This window comes from Gymnoscopelus microlampas (assembly GCF_963454915.1).
Source record: "Gymnoscopelus microlampas genome assembly, chromosome: 11".
NCBI lineage: Eukaryota > Metazoa > Chordata > Actinopteri > Myctophiformes > Myctophidae > Gymnoscopelus > Gymnoscopelus microlampas.
Window position 1 is genome coordinate 7,421,014 of NC_139948.1, and position 10,000 is coordinate 7,431,013.

At 41.2% G+C, this 10,000-nt stretch overlaps 1 pseudogene across 1 annotated transcript in view; it reads left to right on the top strand.

Moving 5' to 3' along the window:
• Positions 1–1,363: 1,363 nt before the first annotated feature.
• LOC311055243 overlaps positions 1,364–10,000 on the top strand; it is a 47,651-nt pseudogene continuing 39,014 nt past the window's right edge. The window contains exon 1 of the transcript XR_014602899.1: positions 1,364–1,413. The product of XR_014602899.1 is annotated as an uncharacterized misc_RNA (transcript). The remainder of the gene's footprint in view (positions 1,414–10,000) is intronic.

A 10,000-nucleotide genomic window follows, 5' to 3' on the forward strand; every position in this document is an offset into this window, starting at 1 on the left:
TAGCTGCCCTTAGACCTGTTCGCAATTTGGTGTTGGAGAATTTCTCTTCTGGCGGAGACCTGTGCTCTATAGTTCCCCTCTATTGTTCTATAGTTCCCCTTTCTATAGTCCCCCTTTTTTTTTGGTCCTCACTGATCTTTATCATTACTGTATCTGAATTGACATTTTGATATGATACTGAAAAACACGTGTTCAAACAGCCACCGATAAAGACATCTGTAACTATGGCCCGGTTTAACAAGGCCTAGACACACGACACAACACATACCGTAAGTTCACCAACCCACAGGTTGGGAAAAACCATTTGTGGCAAGGTGTGGAAAGTACAGCGGTTGGCAGAGTGTGACTAAGAGCTCAGAGATCCCCTGCGGTCTAAACACTCACCCAGAGGCAAAACGTGCGCGCGCGCTCTCTCTCTCTCTCTCTCTCTCTCTCTCTCTCTCTCTCTCTCTCTCTCTCTCAATTCAAGTCAACTCAATCCAAATCAAAGGACTTTTATTGTCACGAGAAAACACGTACATTGCCAAAGCAAGAGTTACACAACAATAATAGCAGAGCTGTGTCACATTACAACTTAGAAAAAACTTAAAACTTGCTTTCAATGCCATTTGAATGTTCATTTGTGGTCAAGATTGTATGTTGTATACATGTAGGCAAGGGTAGCTTAGTAGAACTTATGCAATACTGTTTGATCATCATCTTTTTACCTATTTAAACTTGAAAACGTGTAAAAAATGACCCTAACACAATGGAAGGGTTAAAGGTCTTGTCTATAATGCATTATAATCACATTTATAATGCATCATAATGCATTACAATGCGCTTATAATGCTTCATAACACTCGTTATAAATGTTTAAAAGTATGCATAACAACTTCTAACTAAGACACTTTATGACTGACAAACTAAGTTAAGGTAGCTATAATGTGCTGTTCCACTGAGCTTATAATGCAATATGACCAGCACTTATAATATGTTATAACGTTGTAATAAGTTGTCATACATACTTTTAAACATTTATAAGAAGTGTTATAATGCCTTATAAGTGCATTATAATGCGTTATAAATGTGATGATAATGCATTATAGACGTAAACTTCAAGTAAAGTGTTACCAAACAAGGTTCAAAATGGCTTTATTATGTACAGTAGTTCTCTCTCTCTCTCTCTCTCTCTCTCTCTCTCTCTCTCTCTCTCTCTCTCTCTCTCTCTCTCTCTCTCTCTCTGTCTGTTGATGCTGTTGAATATGTCTAATTGGAACTTGGTTTCAGGTTGAACCACACTGGCGTCACCAATGTTTTTGTTTCGTTTGTTTTTTGTTTAAGGAAGTGTCAAGTGCTGGGGACCACCCTCAGAAGAACTCAGACACAGACGATAAAGGGGACGAAGTAACGCTTCCTCCGCTGCAGATTAAGGTACATTTTGTCTTTGACTCAATCTACATGTATGATTTTTTTTTATGAGTTGTTAATATGGTACAGTAATGGAATGGAAAGCAGCTATTGTTGTAGCCAGAATACTGAGTTATTTGAAGCATGCGTCTGCTGTGCGTAGTCAGGTGAACACTGACTCCGCACTCCATGGGTGTCGTCCTTGATTCTAGTAGAAGGATGCTTAAACCTAACCATAACCCTAACCTCACAAAAACTATGCCTAAACATAACCTCACACGGACTGTTGAGATGTCAGAATATTGGGCAGACTCCCAAGCTATCACGCTATCATGCTTGTATATATCGTGCTGGATCAAGTGTTGTCATCAGTAATTTAAATCACATTAAATCATTTTTGCTTTATTGATTGATGTGATCACACTTTTTTCATAATTTATCTTGCCATTATTATTCATATTGCACTTTTGAGCTGTTTGTATCATCACATTAGCAGCCTATACTGAAAGAAGGATACATAAAGTATGGAGCATAACAATAACTGTGCCGTTGCATGCCACACTTGTCACACTAATGTGTGGTTGTCACAAAATCTCAAGGCACATCTAGACTTGTCTCATGGAATACCAGTTTACCTCGGCAATCGGCATACGGTTTGGGAACAAATACATTAATCCTGTAATGCTCTAATTGTCTCGGTTGTCATTTCAATGACTCAGTATAGTGCCTGAAGGTCTGTATGGGTTTGGCTTAACTTTTGCTTTTGAAATGTAAAGAATATCTCAAGTAATAAAGGGTGAGATCATATCTTAGGGTTGGTTGCATTCATTGTAGGTCACTGTTTCTTACCGTTTATGACAGTGGTGGAGAGTAACAAATTATTATAGTTTGTACTTTACCAGATTTTTTGGATACTTATGACTTTCACAACATTACAAAGCTAAATATTGTACATTTGTCTTCACTACATTTCTAGGAAGGGAAAAAGTGCATTATGAATTAACAACTTAAACCCTATTTCAACTATAGTGACCTATATCCATTTTCACTATTATTTATATTTTTTAAAACATTCTGTTAAATATTTGTTTCGTTTGTTTTTGTTTTTAGAAAATGTTTTAATGAAACATTTTAATAAAGCAATGCATTGAAACCGAAGCATGAAAGAATGAAGGCAGCTATTAGCAAACATTACTTCTAGCTGTCTGTCTTGTCTTGCATCCCCACCTGATGCAATCATGTACGGGTACCAACACAACAAATCTCCTGCAATGAGCAAGTCATCCCGGCACTTTACGAGTCACCAAAATCATTCAAACAAATTATTTAAAAAAAACATTGTGAATATTTAGGATAGAGTATGTACACATTATAACCAAAATACAAAATGTGCCATATATGGACACCTCTTAACATGGACACATGTGTCTGTGGACATGTTGATGACCCCTGTGCGTAGCCCATTTATGTTTGTTATCTGTTTTAGCACAACCATGAGGTTTATTTAAACATTTGAGATAAAAATTCCTCCTTATTATTATTAGGGCCCGAGCACTGCACAGTAGTGCGAAGCCCTATTGAATCGTGTTTTTGAGGGGCAATATGTAAAAGTTACGCAACATTGCACAAACATTACCAGTGGCGAAAAAGTACGTATAAAAAAAAAAAAAAGGGGGCATGGCCTAATGGCTCAATAGCGCCCCCCAAATCGTTTTCGGTTTCTTTTCGGGACTGGAAGTTTAAAGATGGCGGATTTGAATTTGACGAAAAAGTGGCTTCAAAGCGGTCTGTAGAAACCAATACAATTACAGTCTAGTCTATGATCCTGATTAAGATCATCCAATTGCCATGAAACTTTGCACGCACATCCCACGGTCCTCATGGTGGCGCTATAACAGGCTGATTCATGTTTTTACCTATAACTGGACCGATCATCAGCACGAAACTTTGCACAAACACTCCTTAGAGGCCAAGGAAAAACCTTTTATAGTGCCACCAGGAGGCCAATTTTTTGCAAAATGTATTTTCTTATATTACTCCTACAATTTATTTCCAAACATCACGCAAATCGGTACACATTATCTCTATAGTCGTGTGATCAAGATGGATGTGTCCGATTATTCACATCCCATTCTGATTGGCATCTAAAGTTTGCAGGAGTGGCTTGTTTTTAGCAAAATGCCTCAAATCATGAACGCAGTGTTTAATTGGTGTGACATTTTGCTCTCACATTCCCACTAGGCCAAGGAGGAAATGTTAACAATTGGCCTAATGGTGGCGCTATAACAGGACGATTCACGTTTTGGCCTATAACTCTTGAAGCGTAGGTCATACAATCAAAGTTATTACGGGGCCAGGCTTCCAGCATGGACCCGTTTTGTTATTGGCATTATTCCATTTCTTCTTCCTCTTCTGCCGTTTTTGCCAGTTCTGGCTGAACCGTGCATACGCTTTTTATGAAACTCGGCCATATGATAGATGGTCATGAAAAACTATCAAAAAATAAATCTCACAATCTTTCGTCAAAAGGTGGCGCTATAGCACTCAGTTGAAAATGCCAACTTTGAACAGGTACAACTCATGCCCTGTTTGACCTACAGCCATGAAACTTCGATGCACACATGCGTCTCCTCAAGCCTAACAACTTTCACTGTTTGACTTTTGACCTCTAACCTTTAGATCTCCCACCATTTCGAATTCTATGAAAAGCAGTAAAAAGCAGTAACAATCTAACTCCTCCTGGGATTTTTGAGCAATCTGCACGAAACGTTTTACACATGGACTTTGGACCTATGCCGACCAAACGGTGCAAGCGGATTTTTTCTAAGTGAAAAAATGAAGCTTTAATGAGCCAATGAATATTGCAGTTTTATGACAATTATTCATCTGCCCCTGGTTTCTGCCAACAGCAATGATTATATTCTGACCTGGAATAGGGATGGACCTCAGACGGTGAAACCAATCTTACTCCAATTGGTCAAAGGGGGGCGCTATAGCAATTTTTGGAAAATGCAAACTTTAAACAGGCAAAAGTCATGCCTCGTTTGGCCGACAGCCATTAAACCTGCTTACACATGTGCCTTGACTCATGAGGAACATATCTATCACTTTGACCAGTAAGCTCCGCCCTTAGATTGTCTGCAATTTTGAGCAGTTTGAAAAACATTTAAACCAAGGATTTCTGAGCAATTTGCGTGAAACTGTGTCAAATAAATGTGTGACGACCTTTTTCATGGGTTCAGGCGTGTTGGTCCAATAGCTTGATCGCTTAATCATCTGCCTTGAAACCACAGGGTTGCCGGTTCGAATCCCACCTCAAGTAGACTTCATTATAATTGCATTGCACACAACATGACTGTATCAATGAATGCATGTGCAATTGTTAAAGATAACATGAAATGCTTACTTGAAAGTAGTTATTTTCCATGTATGACGTACTTCATTCGCCCTTTTGTTTTGTTTTGTTGGATTCTCCTTTCTCACTGTCTGAGGCTGTGGATTGAATAGCTCGACCAGTAGAGTATGAGCCTCATGTGCCGAAGGTCCCTGGTTCAAATCCCACTCATTACAGTTTACATTTAAATTGCATTGTACAAAACATGACCCTGCTAATTCAGACATGTGCAATTTTTAAACAATAACATGAAATGCTTTTTTGAGAGTAGTTGTTTTTTTATGTATGACATAGTTTCTTGTGAAAATAACGGACCTGTTAAAGGAATTATCCTTAGCCTTTTACTGTCTACCCGCAAGTCTGTAGGTCCCTGGTTCAAACCCCAATTTAACCAGTCCCAATATAATTTACTGAACAAAAATCATGACTTTGTTAATTAATGCATGTTCACTTCTTCTCACTCTGTCACTGCCTCTCTCTCACTCTGTCACTGCCTCTCTCTCTCTCTCTGTCTGTCTGTCTGTCTGTCTGTCTGTCTGTCTGTCTGTCTGTCTGTCTGTCTGTCTGTCTGTCTGTCTGTCTGTCTGTCTGTCTGTCTCACTCTGTCACTGTCTGTCTGTCTGTCTGTCTGTCTGTCTGTCTGTCTGTCTGTCTGTCTGTCTGTCTGTCTGTCTGTCTGTCTGTCTCTCACTCACTCACTCTGTCACTGTCTGTCTGTCTGTCTGTCTGTCTGTCTGTCTGTCTGTCTGTCTGTCTGTCTGTCTCTCACTCTGTCACTGTCTGTCTGTCTGTCTGTCTGTCTGTCTGTCTGTCTGTCTGTCTGTCTGTCTGTCTGTCTGTCTGTCTGTCTGTCTGTCTGCCTCTGTCTGTCTGCCTCTCTCTCACTCTGTCACTGTCTGTCTGTCTGCCTGCCGATTCTTCCCGATAATGAAACAGGAAAATGAAGGCTTACACGTACTCCAAAAGTTATGCTACTGTGCACACACATCATCAGTGGTGAAAAAATACGTATTAAAAAAGAAAATAATAATGGGGCGTGGCCTAATGGCTCAATAGCGCCCCCTAAAAAACTTTGTGCTTCAAGCCCGACAATACGGTTTCACCTACAAGTATAAAAATCGGTACACACCTGTATCATGTCCCAACTGACGTCTTGGAGCAATAAACAAAACCAACAGGAAGTCGGATATTTTTAATTGATAGTGGCGTTTTTGTGTATTTCACGCCATTTTCACGCGTTGTACTTTAACGAACTCCTCCCAGGCGGATTATCAGATCCGCCTCAAATTCGCTCAGAGTACAAAAAAGACGTTAACGATGAAAAGTTATCAAAAGCTTGAGTTTTCGTAAAACGCCGTGACGGTGGCAAAGCGTCAAACTTCAACGCCAAACAGGAAGTGAGAATAGCCGATCTACAATTCCTATTGGCTGGGCTTTAAACAGCCATAACTTTGGTTCGCAGCCTGCTACCGAGTACAAATTTGGTATGTGGACTAAGACCACCAATAGGGACGAGCTGTAATTTCTGAAGCTCCGCCCCCTCTGTCTTCCCCCTCTGTAGACTTCATTATAATTGCATTGCACACAACATGACTGTATCAATGAATGCATGTGCAATTGTTAAAGATAACATGAAATGCTTACTTGAAAGTAGTTATTTTCCATGTATGACGTACTTCATTCGCCCTTTTGTTTTGTTTTGTTGGATTCTCCTTTCTCACTGTCTGAGGCTGTGGATTGAATAGCTCGACCAGTAGAGTATGAGCCTCATGTGCCGAAGGTCCCTGGTTCAAATCCCACTCATTACAGTTTACATTTAAATTGCATTGTACAAAACATGACCCTGTTAATTCAGACATGTGCAATTTTTAAACAATAACATGAAATGCTTTTTTGAGAGTAGTTGTTTTTTATGTATGACATAGTTTCTTGTGAAAATAACGGACCTGTTAAAGGAATTATCCTTAGCCTTTTACTGTCTACCTGCAAGTCTGTAGGTCCCTGGTTCAAACCCCAATTTAACCAGTCCCAATATAATTTACTGAACAAAAATCATGACTTTGTTAATTAATGCATGTTCACTTCTTCTCACTCTGTCACTGCCTCTCTCTCACTCTGTCACTGCCTCTCTCTCTCACTCTGTCACTGTCTGTCTGTCTGTCTGTCTGTCTGTCTGTCTGTCTGTCTGTCTGTCTGTCTGTCTGTCTGTCTGTCTGTCTGTCTGTCTGTTTGTCTGTCTGCCTGCCTCTCTCTCTCACTCTGTCACTGTCTGTCTGTCTGTCTGTCTGTCTGTCTGTCTGTCTGTCTGTCTGTCTGTCTGTCTGTCTGTCTCTCACTCACTCTGTCACTGTCTGTCTGTCTGTCTGTCTGTCTGTCTGTCTGTTTGTCTGTCTGTCTGCCTCTCTCTCTCTCTCTCTCTCTCACTCTGTCACTGTCTGTCTGTCTGTCTGTCTGTCTGTCTGTCTGTCTGTCTCTCACTCTGTCACTGTCTGTCTGTCTGTCTGTCTGTCTGTCTGTCTGTCTGCCTCTGTCTGTCTGCCTCTCTCTCACTCTGTCACTGTCTGTCTGTCTGCCTGCCGATTCTTCCCGATAATGAAACAGGAAAATGAAGGCTTACACGTACTCCAAAAGTTATGCTACTGTGCACACACATCATCAGTGGTGAAAAATTACGTATTAAAAAAAAATAAAACAATTGGGCGTGGCCTAATGGCTCAATAGCGTCCCCTACAAAACTTTGTGCTTCAAGCCCGACAATACGGTTTCACCTACAAGTATAAAAATCGGTACACACCTGTATCATGTCCCAACTGACGTCTTGGAGCCATAACCAAAACCAACAGGAAGTCGGATATTTTTAATTGATAGTGGCGTTTTTGTGTATTTCACGCCATTTTCACGCGTTGTACTTTAACGAACTCCTCCCAGGCGGATTATCAGATCCGCCTCAAATTCGCTCAGAGTACACAAAAGACGTTAACGATGAAAAGTTATCAAAAGCTTGAGTTTTCGTAAAACGCCGTGACGGTGGCAAAGCGTCAAACTTCAACGCCAAACAGGAAGTGAGAATAGCCGATCTACAATTCCTATTGGCTGGGCTTTAAACAGCCATAACTTTGGTTCGCAGCCTGCTACCGAGTACAAATTTGGTATGTGGACTAAGACCACCAATAGGGACGAGCTGTAATTTCTGAAGCTCCGCCCCCTCTGTCTTCCTATTGGCCGGCCTTTAAACAGCCATAACTTCAGGTTCAGGCGTGTTCGTCCAATAGCTTGATCGCTTAATCATCTGCCTTGAAACCACAGGGTTGCCGGTTCGAATCCCACCTCATGTAGACTTCATTATAATTGCATTGCACACAACATGACTGTATCAATGAATGCATGTGCAATTGTTAAAGATAACATGAAATGCTTACTTGTAAGTAGTTATTTTCCATGTATGACGTACTTCATTCGCCCTTTTGTTTTGTTTTGTTGGATTCTCCTTTCTCACTGTCTGAGGCTGTGGATTGAATAGCTCGACCAGTAGAGTATGAGCCTCATGTGCCGAAGGTCCCTGGTTCAAATCCCACTCATTACAGTTTACATTTAAATTGCATTGTACAAAACATGACCCTGTTAATTCAGAAATGTGCAATTTTTAAACAATAACATGAAATGCTTTTTTGAGAGTAGTTGTTTTTTTATGTATGACATAGTTTCTTGTGAAAATAACGGACCTGTTAAAGGAATTATCCTTAGCCTTTTACTGTCTACCCGCAAGTCTGTAGGTCCCTGGTTCAAACCCCAATTTAACCAGTCCCAATATAATTTACTGAACAAAAATCATGACTTTGTTAATTAATGCATGTTCACTTCTTCTCACTCTGTCACTGCCTCTCTCTCACTCTGTCACTGCCTCTCTCTCTCACTCTGTCTGTCTGTCTGTCTGTCTGTCTGTCTGTCTGTCTGTCTGTCTGTCTGTCTGCCTGCCTCTCTCTCTCACTCTGTCACTGTCTGTCTGTCTGTCTGTCTGTCTGTCTGTCTGTCTGTCTGTCTGTCTGTCTGTCTCTCACTCACTCTGTCACTGTCTGTCTGTCTGTCTGTCTGTCTGTCTGTCTGTCTGTCTGTCTGTCTGTCTGTCTGTCTGTCTGCCTCTCTCTCTCTCTCTCTCTCTCTCACTCTGTCACTGTCTGTCTGTCTGTCTGTCTGTCTGTCTGTCTGTCTGTCTGTCTGTCTGTCTGTCTGTCTGTCTGCCTCTCTCTCACTCTGTCACTGTCTGTCTGTCTGCCTGCCGATTCTTCCCGATAATGAAACAGGAAAATGAAGGCTTACACGTACTCCAAAAGTTATGCTACTGTGCACACACATCATCAGTGGTGAAAAATTACGTATTTAAAAAAAAAAAAAAAATTGGACGTGGCCTAATGGCTCAATAGCGCCCCCTACAAAACTTTGTGCTTCAAGCCCGACAATACGGTTTCACCTACAAGTATAAAAATCGGTACACACCTGTATCATGTCCCAACTGACGTCTTGGAGCCATAACCAAAACCAACAGGAAGTCGGATATTTTTAATTGATAGTGGCGTTTTTGTGTATTTCACGCCATTTTCACGCGTTGTACTTTAACGAACTCCTCCCAGGCGGATTATCAGATGCGCCTCAAATTCGCTCAGAGTACACAAAAGACGTTAACGATGAAAAGTTATCAAAAGCTTGAGTTTTCGTAAAACGCCGTGACGGTGGCAAAGCGTCAAACTTCAACGCCAAACAGGAAGTGAGAATAGCCGATCTACAATTCCTATTGGCTGGGCTTTAAACAGCCATAACTTTGGTTCGCAGCCTGCTACCGAGTACAAATTTGGTATGTGGACTAAGACCACCAATAGGGACGAGCTGTAATTTATGCAGCTCCGCCCCCTCTGTCTTCCTATTGGCCGGCCTTTAAACAGCCATAACTTCGGTTCGCAGCATGCTACCGAGTCCAAATTTGGTATGTTAGACCACCAATAGAAACAGGCTGAATTGCAATTACAAACCTTCCTAGGCAAACTAACACGGCCAATAGGGACAGGCTGAAATTGCTTAAGCCCCGCCCCCTCTGTGTTCCTATTGGCTGGTCTTTAGACAGCCATAACTCCGGTTCCCAGCAGCGAATACCGACAAAACGGCCAATAAGGACAGGCTGACATTGCTTAAGCCCATGGAGGAGGATAGGGCGAAAGGGTTACT